The following is a 17840-nucleotide window of genomic DNA, read 5'->3' on the forward strand; positions in this document are numbered from 1 at the left end:
ACAAAGGAAAACAATTGGAATGGGGTGGTTGAAATGGTGGAAGGGAGGATGAGGAGATGGTGGTGGTTGATATCTAGAATGTCATTTGGGGGGCCACTATTAATGTGTTGATAATGTGGTTGCCTCTGCACTGTGGCACTGTGGTTGTCATGTTTAGAGTCACCGTCTGGCTTTCTGGCCAAGATACAGGTAATTATTGTAGTTTTTTTTGGGGGGGGGGGGTTAAATATCATTGGGTTCCACAAAGTGTCCCGTATTTGTCAAAATGGGAGGGGGGCCAGAGACTTGTACATCTGGCTAGTAGGGTTGCTGCTTTCCGGTTTCAGTTTATTCAAAGGTTGTTTATGGACCGGAAAATGTGGTGTGGAGACGGGTGGCAGGCCTGGTATTACAGAAGGAAGGGGGATTAGAGTTAAATAAGGCTTTATTTTTTGGTTGATAGTAGCCAGCGTTCTAGGGATGGAGTGCATCCGTTTGACAGAGGCCTTCTTAGGGTTTGGAGTATAATGGTGTCCAGATGCACTAAGGCTGAGTCAGTGCATTGGCTGCTGGAGGAACCTCTGGTGTTTGGGGCAAGACTGGATTGTATAACTGAAGCTATTTTACAATTCTCCAAGATGATGCTGAAGGGCAAAATCATCACCCTAAGGAAGTTAATGGACATGGCTGGGCCCACATTAATGGATGGAGGACGGGTGGCTGAACATTTGGGGGTGAGGTCGGAAAGGATTGTCGGACAAATGCTGGGAAGTTGCTGTCAGGACCCGGTTACGAACCTGGGTCTCCGGAGTGAGAAACAGTCACTTAACCAACTGAGCCACGAATAGTCAGCAGAACCCAGAAGATGAGGCAGACACAGCAGTACTTAAGACGGTGTATTTAATAAAGTAAAAAGGAGAAGTCCTTCAATACAAAAATGGCAAATCCAAAAGGTGGTAGGAATAGCACAAAAAAGCCTCAAGAGATACTCAAAACCAAAAACAGAATTCCACAAGAGCATCCACCGGAATCGACAAGAATACACAGAACACTAGGGCTGGGTGCTAACATACAAACACAGAGCACAGAACTGAGGGAAACTAAGGGTTTAAATACACTCAGGGGAAACGAGGCACAGGTGCAAATAATAATGGGGAACAAGGGAAAAAACATAAGGTCAAAAAGCACAATGGGGGCATCTAGTGACCAAAACCCGGAACAACCCTGACCAAATCCTGACAGTTGCAGGAAGGCTCTGTCAGGAGAAGAGTGGATTATGCTCAAGAGTTACTACAAAAAGACAAGATGAAGACGCCCCATTTCCCAGACTAAGGATTAAACCCAATATCCCAGAGTCAGACAGACTAAGGATTCCACCCAATATCCAAGAGTCAGACAGAAAGGCTTTATTAGTGGATTTGAGAGGGTTGGATGAGGTGGGGTTGGAAGAGGTGGGGTTGGAAGAGGTGGGGTTGGATGAGGTGGGGTTGGATGAGGTGGGTTTGGTATAGGTGGGGTTGGATGAGGTGGGGTTGGATGAGGTGGGGTTGGATGATGAGGTGGGGTTGGATGAGGTGGGGTTGGATTGGGTTGGAGGTGGGGTTGGATGAGGTGGGGTTGGAGGAGGTGGGGTTGGATGAGGTGGGGTTGGATGAGGTGGGGTTGGATGAGGTGGGGTTGGATGAGGTGGGTTTGGTATAGGTGGGGTTGGAAGAGGTGGGGTTGGAAGAGGTGGGGTTGGATGAGGTGGGGTTGGATGAGGTGGGTTTGGTATAGGTGGGGTTGGATGAGGTGGGGTTGGATGAGGTGGGGTTGGATGAGGTGGGTTTGGTATAGGTGGGGTTGGATGAGGTGGGGTTGGATGAGGTGGGGTTGGATGAGGTGGGTTTGGATGAGGTGGGGTTGGATGAGGTGGGGTTGGATGAGGTGGGGTTGGATGAGGTGGGTTTGGTATAGGTGGGGTTGGATGAGGTGGGGTTGGATGAGGTGGGGTTGGATGAGGTGGGTTTGGTATAGGTGGGGTTGGATGAGGGGGTTGGATGAGGTGGGGTTGGAAGAGGTGGGGTTGGAAGAGGTGGGGTTGGATGAGGTGGGGTTGGATGAGGTGGGGTTGGATGAGGTGGGGTTGGAAGAGGTGGGGTTGGATGAGGAAGGGTTGGAAGAGGTGGGGTTGGAAGAAGTGGGGTTGGAAGAGGTGGGTTGGATGAGGTGGGGTTGGAAGAGGTGGGGTTGGATGAGGAAGGGTTGGAAGAGGTGGGGTTGGAAGAAGTGGGGTTGGAAGAGGTGGGTTTGGAAGAGTTGGGATTGGAAGAGGTGGGTTTGGAAGAGGTGGGGTTGGAAGAGTTGGGATTGGAAGAGGTGGGGTTGGAAGAGGGTTGGAAGAGGTGGGTTTGGAAGAGTTGGGATTGGAAGAGGTGGGTTTGGAAGAGGTGGGGTTGGAAGAGGTGGGGTTGGAAGAGTTGGGATTGGAAGAGGTGGGGTTGGAAGAGTTTGGATGAGGTGAATGGGAAGGAGTTATATAGGGAGTATGTCAAGGTTTTAAATAAAGATTCATTGAAAAGACACTCCTTGGAGTGCCAGCATGGAGAGCACTATACAAGCCACCGTTACTAAAGGGGACTGGTGATATGTAATGGACGGTGTTGCATCTCTCTCTCTCTCTCTCTCTCTCTCTCTCTCTCTCTCTCTCTCTCTCTCTCTCTCTCTCTCTCTCTCTCTCTCTCCCTACTATAATAGGCTCAGACTCCTACAGGGATCTATAACTTCATGATGTGGGTATCATTTTACTGTTGTACACACACAGAAGACTCTTCAACATTACACATTACTTACCATCCAGAAGGTCCCGTATTTTGTCCATGTAAATTTCAAAATAGGATACCTGGTGAAGAGAGAGAGAAACTGATCTTTGAGAGGAAAGTGGACTGATTATACGAATCTGCCAAATAATGATGAACTGGCATTAAATGTCAGATAGTCTGCAGTAAACACAGAGATGTGGTTCTGGGTGCAGAGATTATTAAAAAGAGTTGTGATTTAGGCAAATGTACATTTTAATAACGACAAGATAGTAATGATGTTTTCATATACACCTCATCCAAACCCACGTCTTCCAACCCCACCTCATCCAAAACCACGTCTTCCAACCCCACCTCATCCAAAACCACCTCATCCAAACCCACGTCTTCCAACCCCTTTCAAATGCACATTTAGTATTCATATACAATCCATCAGTCCAGAGTCCATGAATACAGACACAGTTGTCAGTGATAATAACCTGATGCAGCAGACTGGTTTGCTCCAGAACTTTATGTTGTTGTTTTTTTACTAAATACTGATGTTTGTGATGTTTTATTAAATATAATGCATACAGTATATATCCACAGCAACTCCAGTGATGACAGAGGGCTATGCATAGAAATATATTGAAAAGAACAGACGTCAAGACCAATTCAAGTCAATGATGGCGTGCATAATGGATGGTCTGGCAGCCATTTTCATTGTATCCATGCCAGGAGGTAAAAGCAGGTGCTGTGATTTGTTGAGTCAACTTAACCTGACATTACAACAAATGCATTCCACTGCATGAGCCAAATCAGTTATGTCGCGTTCACGTCATGTCAGAAACGCTTATATTTCCGACTTGCGAAGCTAGGTGGAAGAGTCAGATCCTGAGTTTCCCACTTGGGAGGAAACCAGAATCAACCAATAGGAAGCTCTATGCAAATAACTTACTTTTCAAATTTCCGACATGCAGTGAACGCGGCATTAGCATCATTTGAATTAACATTGTACATGACCATAGAAATTATTATCTATATACTATGGCAGGACAATAATAGCCAGACAATAATAGCCAGACTAGCAGACACATCCACTCCAATGATTATAGAGGTTTATGCTGGATTCAGACATGTCACAGTTGTTCTCAGTTATGGCTAGTTGGTATCCTAGTTTGGTCCTGTCCCAGATGTGTTTTAGCCAAATCCTCTGCTCCTCTCCCCTGGAGAATGGCAATAACAACCAGAGGGGTTTAGAGTATAGAGAGCACAGATATCTGGGACACCAGGATACTGGTGCAGAACTAGACAGTACAGATCTTGATGTGGAACTCAAGGTTTTTATCCAGGGAATCTTAACCTTTTCTGTTCCCAAGGGACCCATTGAAAGCTCTCTGAAGACCTCCTAGGGTTCTAGCGACAGCTGGTTGAAAATCACAGCTTTAGCAAACTCCCCTGGACTATCGGAGAATGGCATTAACAGCCAGAGGGCTTTAGATATCTGGGACACCAGTCTACTGGTGTAGAACAACCTGTTGTCAGTACAGACCAGAGAATCATGGAGGAACACAGACATCCCACCCTCAGGTATGGTTAAACGGTGCAGAAGTCTGGTCCAGTGTTCTGTATGACTTTGAGACAAATAGCAGGAAGAGTTGGCTTAAGGATATTCAGATCTAGGACACCAAAAAAGGAGAGTGGTGATGTCATCCACTAGATAGGTGAACTAGATAGAGAGACAGGTGTGGGGATAGATGACAGAGAGACAGGTGAGGGGATAGATGACAGAGAGACAGGTGTGGGGATAGATGACAGAGAGACAGGTGTGGGGATAGATGACAGAGAGACATGTGAGGGGATAGATGACAGAGAGACAGATGTGGGGATAGATGACAGAGAGACAGGTGAGGGGATAGATGAAAGAGAGACAGGTGAGGGGATAGATGACAGAGAGACAGGTGAGGGGATAGATGACAGAGGTACAGGTGAGGGGATAGATGAAAGAGGTACAGGTGAGGGGATAGATGAAAGAGAGACAGGTGAGGGGATAGATGAAAGAGAGACAGGTGAGGGGATAGATGAAAGAGAGACAGGTGAGGGGATAGATGAAAGAGAGACAGGTGAGGGGATAGATGACAGAGAGACAGGTGAGGGGATAGATGAAAGAGAGACAGGTGAGGGGATAGATGAAAGAGAGACAGGTGAGGGGATAGATGACAGAGAGACAGGTGAGGGGATAGATGAAAGAGAGACAGGTGAGGGGACAGATGAAAGAGAGACAGGTGAGGGGATAGATGAAAGAGAGACAGGTGAGGGGATAGATGAAAGAGAGACAGGTGAGGGGATAGATGACAGAGGTGCAGTGTAACAGGGCAGGTTTCGAACCGATGCCCTCGAGGGGCAGTGTGTCGTCCAGAGTCTGCAGCACTACCACTGGACCAAACTTCTGGACTATTAATGCCGACAGGGCTTGTGGGGTCACTAGAGGTTAATGACCAGGGCTTGTGGGGGTCACTAGAGGTTAATGCCGACCAGGGCTTGTGGGGGTCACTAGAGGTTAATGCCGACCAGGGCTTGTGGGAGGTCACTAGAGGTTAATGCCGATCAGGGCTTGTGGGGGGGTCACTAGAGGTTATTGCCGACCAGGGCTTGTGGGAGGTCACTAGAGGTTATTGCCGACCAGGGCTTGTGGGAGGTCACTAGAGGTTAATGCCGACCAGGGCTTGTGGGGGATAGAGGTTAATGAGAACAGGGCTTGTGGGGGTCACTAGAGGTTAATGATAGGGATGGGGGACTAGAGGTTAATGCCGACCAGGGCTTGTGGGGGTCACTAGATAAAGCCGAACAGGGCTTGTGGGGGTCACTAGAGGTTAATGCCGACCAGGGCTTGTGGGGGTCACTAGAGGTTATGCCTAACATGGGGGTCACTAGAGGTTAATGCTGACCAGGGCTTGTGGGGGTCACTAGAGGTTGCCGACCAGGGCTTGTGGGGGTCACAGGTTAATGCCGACCAGGGGTCACTAGAGGTTAATGCCGACCAGGGCTTGTGGGGGTCACTAGAGGTTAATGCCGACCAGGTGTGGGGGTCGCTAGAGGTTAATGCCGACCAGGGCTTGTGGGGGTCACTAGAGGTTAATGCCGACCAGGGGATAGATGAAGAGAGACAGGGTGTGGGGTCACTAGAGGTTAATGCCGACCAGGGCTTGTGGGGGTCACTAGAGGTTAATGCCGACCAGGGCTTGTGGGGGTCACTAGAGGTTAATGCCGACCAGGGCTTGTGGGGGTCACTAGAGGTTAATGCCGACCAGGGTGTGGGGGTCACTAGAGGTTAATGCCGACCATGGGGGTCAAGAGGTTAATGCCGACCAGGGCTTGTGGGGTTCACTAGGAGGATAGGGATGTCACAGAGGTTAATGCCGACCAGGGCTTGTGGGGTCACTAGAGGTTAATGCCGAGGGCTTGTGGGGGTCACTAGACCAGGGCTTGTGGGGGAGGTTATGCCGACCATGGGGTTCACTAGAGGTTAATGCCGACCAGGGCTTGTGGGGGGAGGTTAATGCCGACCAGGGCTTGTGGGGGTCACTAGAGGTGCCGACCAGGGCTTGTGGGGGTCACTAGATAATGCCGACCAGGGCTTGTGGGGGTCAAGAGGTTAATGCCGACCAGGGCTTGTGGGGTCATAGGATGCCGACCAGGGCTTGTGGGGGTCACTAGAGGTTAATGCCGACCAGGGCTTGTGGGGGTCACTAGAGGTTAATGCCGACCAGCGCTTGTGGGGGTCACTAGAGGTTAATGCCGACCAGGGCTTGTGGGGGTCACTAGAGGTTAATGCCGACCAGGGCTTGTGGGGGGTCACTAGAGGTTAATGCCGACCAGGGCTTGTGGGGGGTCACTAGAGGTTAATGCCGACCAGGGCTTGTGGGGGTCACTAGGTTAATGCCGACCAGGGCTTGTGGGAGAGTCACTAGAGGTGCCGACCAGGGATAGGTCACTAGAGGTTAATGCCGACAGGCTTGTGGGGGTCACTAGAGGTTAATGCCGACAGGGCTTGTGGGGGTCACTAGAGGTTAAAGACCAGGGCTTGTGGGGGTCACTAGAGGTTAATGCCAGGGCTTGTGGGGGTCACTAGAGGTTAATGCCGACCAGGGCTTGTGGGGGACCAGGGCTTGTGGGGGTCACTAGAGGTTAAGCCCAGGGCTTGTGGGGGTCATAGAGGTTAATGCCGAACAGGGCTTGTGGGGGTCACTAGAGGTTAATGCCGACCAGGGCTTGTGGGGGTCACTAGAGGTTAATGCCGACCAGGGCTTGTGGGGGTCACTAGAGGTTAATGCCGACCAGGGCTTGTGGGGGTCACTAGAGTTAATGCCGACCAGGGCTTGTGGGGGTCACTAGAGGTTATGCCGACCAGGGCTTGTGGGGGTCACTAGAGTTAATGCCGACCAGGGAGGGGTCACTAGAGGTTAAGCCGACCAGGGCTTGTGGGGGTCACTAGAGGTTAATGCCGACCAGGGCTTGTGGGGGTCACTAGAGGTTAAGGGACCAGGGCTTGTGAGGGGTCACTAGAGGTTAATGCCGACCAGGGCTTGTGGGGTTCACTAGAGGTTAATGCCGACCAGGGCTTGTGGGGGTCACTAGAGGTTAATGCCGACCAGGGCTTGTGGGGGGAGGTTAATGCCGACCAGGGCTTGTGGGGGTCACTAGAGGTTAATGTAACCAGGGCTTGTGGGGGTCACTAGAGGTTAATGCCGACCAGGGCTTGTGTGGGGTCACTAGAGGTTAATGCCGACCAGGGCTTGTGGGGGTCACTAGAGGTTAATGCCGACCAGGGCTTGTGGGGGTCACTAGAGGTTAATGCCGAGGGCTTGTGGGGGTCACTAGAGGTTAATGCCGACCAGGGCTTGTGGGGTCACTAGAGGTTAATGCCGACCAGGGCTTGTGGGGGTCACTAGAGGTTAATGCCGACCAGGGCTTGTGGGGGTCACTAGAGGTTAATGCCGACCAGGGCTTGTGGGGGTCACTAGAGGTTAATGCCGACCAGGGCTTGTGGGGGTCACTAGAGGTTAATGCCGACCAGGGCTTGTGGGGGTCACTAGAGGTTAATGCCGACCAGGGCTTGTGGGGGTCACTAGAGGTTAATGCCGACCAGGGCTTGTGGGGGTCACTAGAGGTTAATGCCGACCAGGGCTTGTGGGGGTCACTAGAGGTTAATGCCGACCAGGGCTTGTGGGGGTCACTAGAGGTTAATGCCGACCAGGGCTTGTGGGGGTCACTAGGTTAATGCCGACCAGGGCTTGTGGGGGTCACTAGAGGTTAATGCCGACCAGGGCTTGTGACCAGGGCTTGTGGGGGTCACTAGAGGTTAATGCCGACCAGGGCTTGTGGGGGTCACTAGAGGTTAATGCCGACCAGGGCTTGTGGGGGTCACTAGAGGTTAATGCCGACCAGGGCTTGTGGGGGTCACTAGAGGTTAATGCCGACCAGGGCTTGTGGGGGTCACTAGAGGTTAATGCCGACCAGGGCTTGTGGGGGTCACTAGAGGTTAATGCCGACCAGGGCTTGTGGGGGTCACTAGAGGTTAATGCCGACCAGGGCTTGTGGGGGTCACTAGAGGTTAATGCCGACCAGGGCTTGTGGGGGTCACTAGAGGTTAATGCCGACCAGGGCTTGTGGGGGTCACTAGAGGTTAATGCCGACCAGGGCTTGTGGGGGGTCACTAGAGGTTAATGCCGACCAGGGCTTGTGGGGGGGGGTCACTAGAGGTTAATGCCGACCAGGGCTTGTGGGGGTCACTAGAGGTTAATGCCGACCAGGGCTTGTGGGGGTCACTAGAGGTTAATGCCGACCAGGGCTTGTGGGGGTCACTAGAGGTTAATGCCGACCAGGGCTTTGGGGGTCACTAGAGGTTAATGCCGACCAGGGCTTGTGGGGGTCACTAGAGGTTAATGCCGACCAGGGCTTGTGTGGGGGTCACTGGGGGAGAGGTTAATGCCGACCAGGGCTTGTGGGGGTCACTAGAGGTTAATGCCGACCAGGGCTTGTGGGGGTCACTAGAGGTTAATGCCGACCAGGGCTTGTGGGGGTCACTAGAGGTTAATGCCGACCAGGGCTTGTGGGGGTCACTAGAGGTTAATGCCGACCAGGGCTTGTGGGGGTCACTAGAGGTTAATGCCGACCAGGGCTTGTGGGGGTCACTAGAGGTTAATGCCGACCAGGGCTTGTGGGGGTCACTAGAGGTTAATGCCGACCAGGGCTTGTGGGGGTCACTAGAGGTTAATGCCGACCAGGGCTTGTGGGGGTCACTAGAGGTTAATGCCGACCAGGGCTTGTGGGGGTCACTAGAGGTTAATGCCGACCAGGGCTTGTGGGGGTCACTAGAGGTTAATGCCGACCAGGGCTTGTGGGGGTCACTAGAGGTTAAGGGCTTGTGGGGGTCACTAGAGGTTAATGACCAGGGCTTGTGGGGGTCACTAGAGGTTAATGCCGACCAGGGCTTGTGGGGGTCACTAGAGGTTAATGCCGACCAGGGCTTGTGGGGGTCACTAGAGGTTAATGCCGACCAGGGCTTGTGGGGGTCACTAGAGGTTAATGCCGACCAGGGCTTGTGGGGGTCACTAGAGGTTAATGCCGACCAGGGCTTGTGGGGGTCACTAGAGGTTAATGCCGACCAGGGCTTGTGGGGGTCACTAGAGGTTAATGCCGACCAGGGCTTGTGGGGGTCACTAGAGGTTAATGCCGACCAGGGCTTGTGGGGGTCACTAGAGGTTAATGCCGACCAGGGCTTGTGGGGGTCACTAGAGGTTAATGCCGACCAGGGCTTGTGGGGGTCACTAGAGGTTAATGCCGACCAGGGCTTGTGGGGGTCACTAGAGGTTAATGCCGACCAGGGCTTGTGGGGGTCACTAGAGGTTAATGCCGACCAGGGCTTTTGGGGGTCACGACATTTTATCAGCCGGTGATTGTCAAGCAAATAAGTGTCTGTCTCATGGTAATTGACCGTTAATGAACATAAACACATTCAGCATCTCCTGGCTTCCACACACAGCCTACAAGCCACTGATGCAGACCTGTGGAACATCTACATTTTATCCATGTAAATCCATGTAATACAGCCTACATCTTCACAATAAATCCATTATTTATTTAGATAGGTCTAAAGAGGAATGATGTGAAGAAAAGGTAGTCTATTACAGAACAGGATAGCATACTCTGAGTTGTCCTTATCTGGCTAGGCTTTATGGCTGTGGGCTGCACTAGTTCATTTAGCAAACAAGATTTGTTTAGAATTCCATGGCATTATTTTATATTATTTTATAGTATGAAGAATACAACTGAACAAAGCTGAGTAAAATAGAAATTATATTTTCTCCAAAATAATTTGAGGGAGTGCACACTATGTGTTATTTTGTGTTGAATGGTTAACAAACAAATAGGTATTCCTATATGCTTCATTTGGAGTAATTAATGTAACTTTGGTTGTTCTACAAACGGTTGTGCTATATGTTTAGATTTTGAATACATTGTAAGGCTGCATGACGCGTCTCTAATGATGATTTGAAAGAAGTTGCTTGAAAGGCATTAGTTTAGTTTTTTTTGCACCCAGGCTGAACACACTTCATCAGTCTCTCATTCACAATCTGATAAGTACTTGATAATGCCTAGAATTTCCCGGCGGCATCCCCTTTGTGTAGCCGTAATGTCCCCTAAAAAGAAATCCATGTCGTTTGCAGGCAGTGACGGCGTGCCCTTCTCCCTGAGTGCTGCTCGCTCCATCACGTGATTCAGTCTTTCTCACATGCTTCAAGTGAAGACAGACACATCGGGAACGCAACTGTGCAGGTCCTTATCCAATTCCGAAGTGCATATTGAAGATATTGGAAGAACGGTCCACATTTACTTTTCGTCAGCCGACAAGACGAGTAGGTCTAAAGAACAGCAAAAGCACTGGCCCATGTCAATCTACTATCCCCCACAGTACAAAGGTCGACCTATTCTACTCTGTGCGAGAAATACATATTCCAAACATAGTCTGGGACAGTTGTGGGGTGCGATAGATCCCAAATTAACACAAACACTAACATAAAAAAAACTGTTTTATGCAATGTGGCTGATTCAACAGACCAGAACGTTTAGCTTAAAATGTTGATGAACTATTAGGCTATTTCTTCACATTATAAGCGCAGCAATGTGAACACAGCAGTAGGCTATAAGCATGAATGTTCCAATAGCGGAAAACACCATTATCAAAAGTGTTTTTATTATAAAGGTGAATTTTATGGTCAAAATGATCTTCCCCAAACATGAAACTCACCTGCTGCTTATAGATAGTACCAGATAGGCTCTACACCCTTATATATACCAGTTAGGATCTACACCCCTTATATATACCAGTTAGGATCTACACCCCTTATATATACCAGTTAGGATCTACACCCCTTATATATACCAGTTAGGATCTACACCCCTTATGTATACCAGTTAGGATCTACACCCCTTATATATACCAGTTAGGCTCTACACCCCTTGTAAAGCGATGTCAAGGAAACATTACATACTTACCTGATTTGTTTGATATTAATAGTAAACGGTTATATATTTAACTAAGAGTAAGACTGGCCTGCTAATGCTGAGTTTTTATGGTGTTCACTCTAGCTTCCTGCAGTCAGTCTGGTTAAGGAAATGGGTTTTGCTCAGGATAGCTTGAGCTGAGAATGACTTTGAGATAAACTTCTAAAAGCTGGCATTCTATAGAAAAGATGGTTGTGTGTGACTCGAGATAGAGATGGAGATGGAGGTAGAGGTAGAGGTAGAGATGGAGATGGAGATGGAGGTAGAGATAGAGATGGAGATGGAGATGGTGATGAAGATGGAGATGGTGATGGAGATGGAGATGGTGATGGAGATGGAGATAGTGATGGAGATGGTGATGGAGATGGAGATGGTGATGGTGATGGTGATGGTGATGGAGATGGAGATGGAGATGGAGATGGTGATGGTGGTGGAGATGGAGATGGTGATGGAGATGGTGATGGAGATGAGGATGAAGATGGAGATGGAGATGGTGATGGAGATGGAGATGGTGGTGGAGATGGAGATGGCGATGGTGATGGAGATGGAGATGGAGATGGAGATGGAGATGGAGATGGAGTTGGAGTTGGAGATGGAGATGGAGATGGAGATGGTGATGGAGATGGAGATGGGAGATGGTGATGGAGATGGAGATGGCGATGGTGATTGAGATGGAGATGGAGATGGAGTTGGAGTTGGAGTTGGAGTTGGAGATGGAGATGGAGATGGAGATGGTGATGGAGATGGAGATGGGAGATGGTGATGGTGATTGAGATGGAGATGGTGATGGAGATGGGAGATGGTGATGGAGATGGAGATGGTGATGGTGGTGGAGATGGAGATGGTGATTGAGATGGAGAGGAAGATGGAGATGGTGATGGAGATGGAGATGGAGATGGGAGATGGTGATTGAGATGGAGATGGAGATGGTGATTGAGATGGAGATGGTGATGGAGATGGGAGATGGAGATGGAGATGGAGTTGGAGATGGTGATTGAGATGGAGATGGTGATGGAGATGGGAGATGGTGATTGAGATGGAGATGGAGATGGAGATGGAGATGGAGATGGAGATGGTGATTGAGATGGAGATGGAGATGGAGATGGGAGACGGTGTTTGAGATGGAGATGGAGATGGTGATTGAGATGGAGATGGAGATGGTGATTGAGATGGAGATGGAGATGGTGATTGAGATGGAGATGGAGATGGAGATGGAGATGGAGATGGAGATGGAGATGGAGTTGGAGATGGAGATGGTGATTGGAGATGGAGGATGGAGATGGAGATGGAGATGGAGATGGAGATGGAGATGGAGTTGGAGATGGTGATGGAGATGGAGATGGAGATGGAGTTGGAGATGGTGATGGAGTTGGAGATGGAGATGGGAGTTGGAGATGGTGATTGAGATGGGATGGAGATGGAGATGGAGATGGGATTGAGTTGGGATGGAGGTGGAGATGGAGATGGAGATGGAGGTGGAGATGGAGATGGAGATGGAGATAGCCTAGAAGAGTTTAGAACAATGTCTCGTTGTCTCATCTTCCTGGCATCTGGGAAACTAGGCCGGGTTGGAAGTAAAACAACATCCCTGCAGAGAACCAGGAGATGGAACAAGGTGGCTTATGGGAACGATAGAAATGACTGAGCATTTAGGGAATATATAAGATCACTATTTGTTCATTATCAGTTAAGCTCTCGGCAACACAGCCTGGAGTGTGCGGTCGACGGTATCATTACAGCAAATAATTCATCAATGTTGAATAAAGATAATTGTTTGAATAATTGTCCAAGTCTCTCTCAGTACTGAAATTTCCACTACAGCGGATTAATGTGCTTAATTTTAAGAAGTTATTTGGCCACTTTAGTTGTGATACTAACCTTATTAAAACATATAGGACTATGGGCTAGGCTACATGAGGTGTGATACTAACCTTATAGGACTATGGACTAGGCAACATGAGGTGTGATACTAACCTTATAGGACTATGAGCTAGGCAACATGAGGTGTGATACTAACCTTATAGGACTATGGGCTAGGCTACATGAGGTGTGATACTAACCTTATAGGACTATGAGCTAGGCAACATGAGGTGTGATACTAACCTTATAGGACTATGGACTAGGCTACATGAGGTGTGATACTAACCTTATAGGACTATGGGCTAGGCTACATGAGGTGTGATACTAACCTTATAGGACTATGGGCTAGGCAACATGAGGTGTGATACTAACCTTATAGGACTATGGACTAGGCTACATGAGGTGTGATACTAACCTTATAGGACTATGGGCTAGGCTACATGAGGTGTGATACTAACCTTATAGGACTATTGGCTAGACTACATGAGGTGTGATACTAACCTTATAGGACTATGGGCTAGGCTACATGAGGTGTGATACTAACCTTATAGGACTATGGACTAGGCTACATGAGGTGTGATACTAACCTTATAGGACTATGGGCTAGGCTACATGAGGTGTGATACTAACCTTATAGGACTATGGGCTAGACTACATGAGGTGTGATACTAACCTTATAGGACTATGGACTAGGCTACATGAGGTGTGATACTAACCTTATAGGACTATGGGCTAGACTACATGAGGTGTGATACTAACCTTATAGGACTATGGACTAGACTACATGAGGTGTGATACTAACCTTATTAAAACATATAGGACTATGGGCTAGGCTACATGAGGTGTGATACTAACCTTATAGGACTATGGGCTAGGCTACATGAGGTGTGATACTAACCTTATTAAACTCATGACTCATGACAGCAGGTGTGGGGGTAATACGGTCACTGTAACAGCCCTGGTCATGACTCATGACAGCAGGTGTGGGGGTAATACGGTCACCGTAACAGCCCTGGTCAGGACTCATGACAGCAGGTGTGGGGGTAATACAGTCACCGTAACAGCCCTGGTCAGGACTCATGACAGCAGGTGTGGGGGGTAATACGGTCACCGTAACAGCCCTGGTCATGACTCCTGACAGCAGGTGTGGGGGGTAATACAGTCACCGTAACAGCCCTGGCCATGACTCATGACAGCAGGTGTGGGGGATAACTACGGTCACCGTAACAGCCCTGGCCATGACTCATGACAGCAGGTGTGGGGGTAATACGGTCACCGTAACAGCCCTGGTCAGGACTCATGACAGCAGGTGTGGGGGTGAATACGGTCACGGTCACCGTAACAGCCCTGGTCAGGACTCATGACAGCAGGTGTGGGGGTAATACGGTCACCGTAAAAGCCCTGGTCATGACTCATGACAGCAGGTGTGGGGGTAATACGGTCACCGTAACAGCCATGGTCATGACTCATGACAGCAGGTGTGGGGGTAATACGGTCACTGTAACAGCCCTGGACATGACTCATGACAGCAGGTGTGGGGGTAATACGGTCACCGTAACAGCCCTGGTCAGGACTCATGACAGCAGGTGTGGGGGTAATACGGTCACCGTAACAGCCCTGGTCATGACTCATGACAGCAGGTGTGGGGGTAATACAGTCACCGTAACAGCCCTGGTCATGACTCATGACAGCAGGTGTGGGGGTAATACGGTCACCGTAACAGCCCTGGTCATGACTCATGACAGCAGGTGTGGGGGTAATACGGTCACCGTAACAGCCCTGGTCATGACTCATGACAGCAGGTGTGGGGGTAATACGGTCACCGTAACAGCCCTGGTCATGACTCATGACAGCAGGTGTGGGGGTAATACGGTCACCGTAACAGCCCTGTTCAGGACTCATGACAGCAGGTGTGGGGGTAATACGGTCACCGTAACAGCGCTGGTCAGGACTCATGACAGCAGGTGTGGGGGTAATACGGTCACCGTAACAGCGCTGGTCAGGACTCATGACAGCAGGTGTGGGGGTAATACAGTCACCGTAACAGCCCTGGTCATGATGACGGTGTCATGACAGCAGGTGTGGCAGACCGGTCACCGTAACAGCCCTGGTCATGACTCATGACAGCAGGTGTGGGGGTAATCGGTCATAACAGCCCTGGTCATGATTCATGACAGCAGGTGTGGGGGTAATACGGTGTAACAGCCCTGGTCATGACTCATGACAGCAGGTGTGGGATACAGTCACCGTATCCCTGGTCAGGTCATGACAGCAGGTGTGGGGGTAACACAGCCCTGGTCAGGACTCATGACAGCAGGTGTGGGGGTAATACAGTCAGGTAACAGCCCTGGTCAGGACTCATGACAGCAGGTGTGGGGGTAATACGGTCACCGTAACAGCCCTGGTCAGGACTCATGACAGCAGGTGTGGGGGTAATACGGTCACCGTAACAGCCCTGGTCATGACTCATGACAGCAGGTGTGGGGGGAACAGAGGGGGAGTTCAGGGAGCCCTGGTCAGGACTCATGACAGCAGGTGTGGGGTAATACGGTCACCGTAACAGCCCTGGTCAGGACTCATGACAGCAGGTGTGGGGTAGACAGTCACCGTAACAGCCCTGGTCATGACTCATGACAGCAGGTGTGGGGGTAATAGGTCACCGTAACAGCCCTGGTCATGACTCATGACAGCAGGTGTGGGGGGTAATAGGGTCACCGTAACAGCCCTGGTCAGGGACTCCTGACAGCAGGTGTGGGGGTAATACGGTCACCGTAACAGCCCTGGTCAGGGGGGCTCCTGACAGCAGGGTGGGGGTAATACGGTCACCGTAACAGCCCTGGTCAGGACTCATGACAGCAGGTGTGGGGGTAATACAGTCACCGTAACAGCCCTGGTCTGGACTCATGACAGCAGGTGTAGGAGGGTAAGGGAGAAGTCAGTAACAGCCTGGTCTGGGGAGTCAGCCCTGGTCTGGACAGCCAGTCAGACTCCTGACAGCAGGTGTGGGGGTAATACGGTCACCGTAACAGCCATGGTGCAGACAGACGGTGTCATCGTCAATAGAGTGCAGACCTTAATGTGGAACTCCAGGTTTTCATCCATGGCGAATATGTGATTGAAGATGTCCTCTGCAATTCTGGGGATGATTCCCATCCCATGTGGGTCATGAAGCTTGCCCTGAAAGAGGAGAGAAGAGGGGAGTTAGTGAGGAGAGAAGAGGGAGAGTTAGGTAGGAGAAGAGAGAAGAGGGAGAGTTAGGTAGGAGAAGAGAGAAGGAGGAGAGTTAGGTAGGGAGGGGGAGAGAGAAGAGGGGAGAGAGGGAGGGAGGGAGAGGGGGAGAGGGAGAGTTAGAGAGTTGAGGAGAGGGGGAGTTAGAGAGGGAGAGAAGAGGGGGAGAGGGAGGAGGAGAGGGGGAGTTAGGGAGGGAGGAGAGGGGGAGAGGAGAGGGGAGAGGGAGGAGGAGAGAAGAGGGGAAGAGGGAGGAGAGAGGGGGAGTTAGAGAGGAGGAGAGAGAAGAGGGAGAGAGGGAGTTAGGGAGGAGGAGAGGGGGAGTTAGAGAGAGGAGAGTTGGAGAGAAGAGGGAGGGAGGGAGGAGGAGAGGGGGAGTTAGGGAGGAGGAGAGGGGGAGTTAGAGAGGAGAGGGAGAGAAGAGAGGGAGAGGGAGGAGAGGAGAGGGGGAGTTAGGGAGGAGGAGGAGAGGGAGAGTTAGAGAGGAGGGAGAAGAGGGAGGAGGAGGAGAGGGGGAGTTAGGGAGGAGGAGAGGGGGAGAGGGAGGAGGGAGGGGGAGTTAGAGGAGGGGAGGGAGGGAGGAGAGGGGGAGTTAGAGAGGAGGAGAGGAGAGGGGGGGGAGGGAGGAGGAGAGGGGGGAGTTAGAGAGGAGGGAGGAGGGGGGGGGAGGGAGAGGGGGAGAGAGAGAGGGGGGGGAGTTAGAGAGGAGGAGAGAAGAGGGGGGAGGGAGGAGGAGAGGGGGAGTTAGAGAGGAGGAGAGGAGAGGGGGAGAGGAGGAGGAGAGGGGGAGTTAGAGAGGAGGGGAGGAGAGGGGAGGGGAGGAGAGAGGGGGAGAGAGGAGGGGAGAGGGGGGGAGGGAGGGGGAGAGAGGGGGAGTTAGAGAGGAGGAGAGAGAGAGAGAGAGGGGGGAGAAGGGGAGTTAGAGAGGAGGAGAGAAGAGGGGGAGGGAGGAGGAGAGAGGGGAGTTAGAGAGGAGGAGAGGAGAAGAGGAGAGGAGAGGGGGAGTTAGAGAGGAGGAGGGAGAAGAGGGGGAGAGAGGGAGGAGAGAGGAGAGGAGGGAGGAGAAGGGAGGAGAGGGGGAGGAGAGGAGGGAGAGAGGGAGGAGGGAGAGGGGGAGAGAGAGAGAGAGGGAGGGGGAGGAGAGGGGGGGAGTTAAGAGGGGAGGGAGGGGAGAGGGGGAGTTAGAGAGGAGGGAGAGAGGGGGAGAGGGAGGAGGAGAGGGGGAGTTAGAGAGGGAGAAGAGGGAGAGAGGGAGGAGAAGAGGGAGAGAGGGGGGAGAGGGGAGAGGGGGAGGGAGGAGGAGAGGGGGAGTTAGAGAGGAGGAGGAGAGGGGGAGTTAGGAGGAGGAGAGAAGAGGGGGAGGAGGAGGAGAGGGGAGTTAGAGAGGAGGGGAGGAGAAGAGGAGAGGAGAGGGGGGAGAGGGGGAAA

The 17840-nt window shown here is 51.1% G+C and overlaps 1 pseudogene; it reads right to left on the reverse strand.

Annotated features, from left to right (window-relative positions):
• Positions 1–17840, reverse strand: part of LOC135530120 (kinesin heavy chain-like) — a 184497-nt pseudogene that overhangs the window by 18560 nt on the left and 148097 nt on the right.

This window comes from Oncorhynchus masou, chromosome 5 (genome assembly GCF_036934945.1).
Source record: "Oncorhynchus masou masou isolate Uvic2021 chromosome 5, UVic_Omas_1.1, whole genome shotgun sequence".
Lineage (NCBI taxonomy): Eukaryota > Metazoa > Chordata > Actinopteri > Salmoniformes > Salmonidae > Oncorhynchus > Oncorhynchus masou.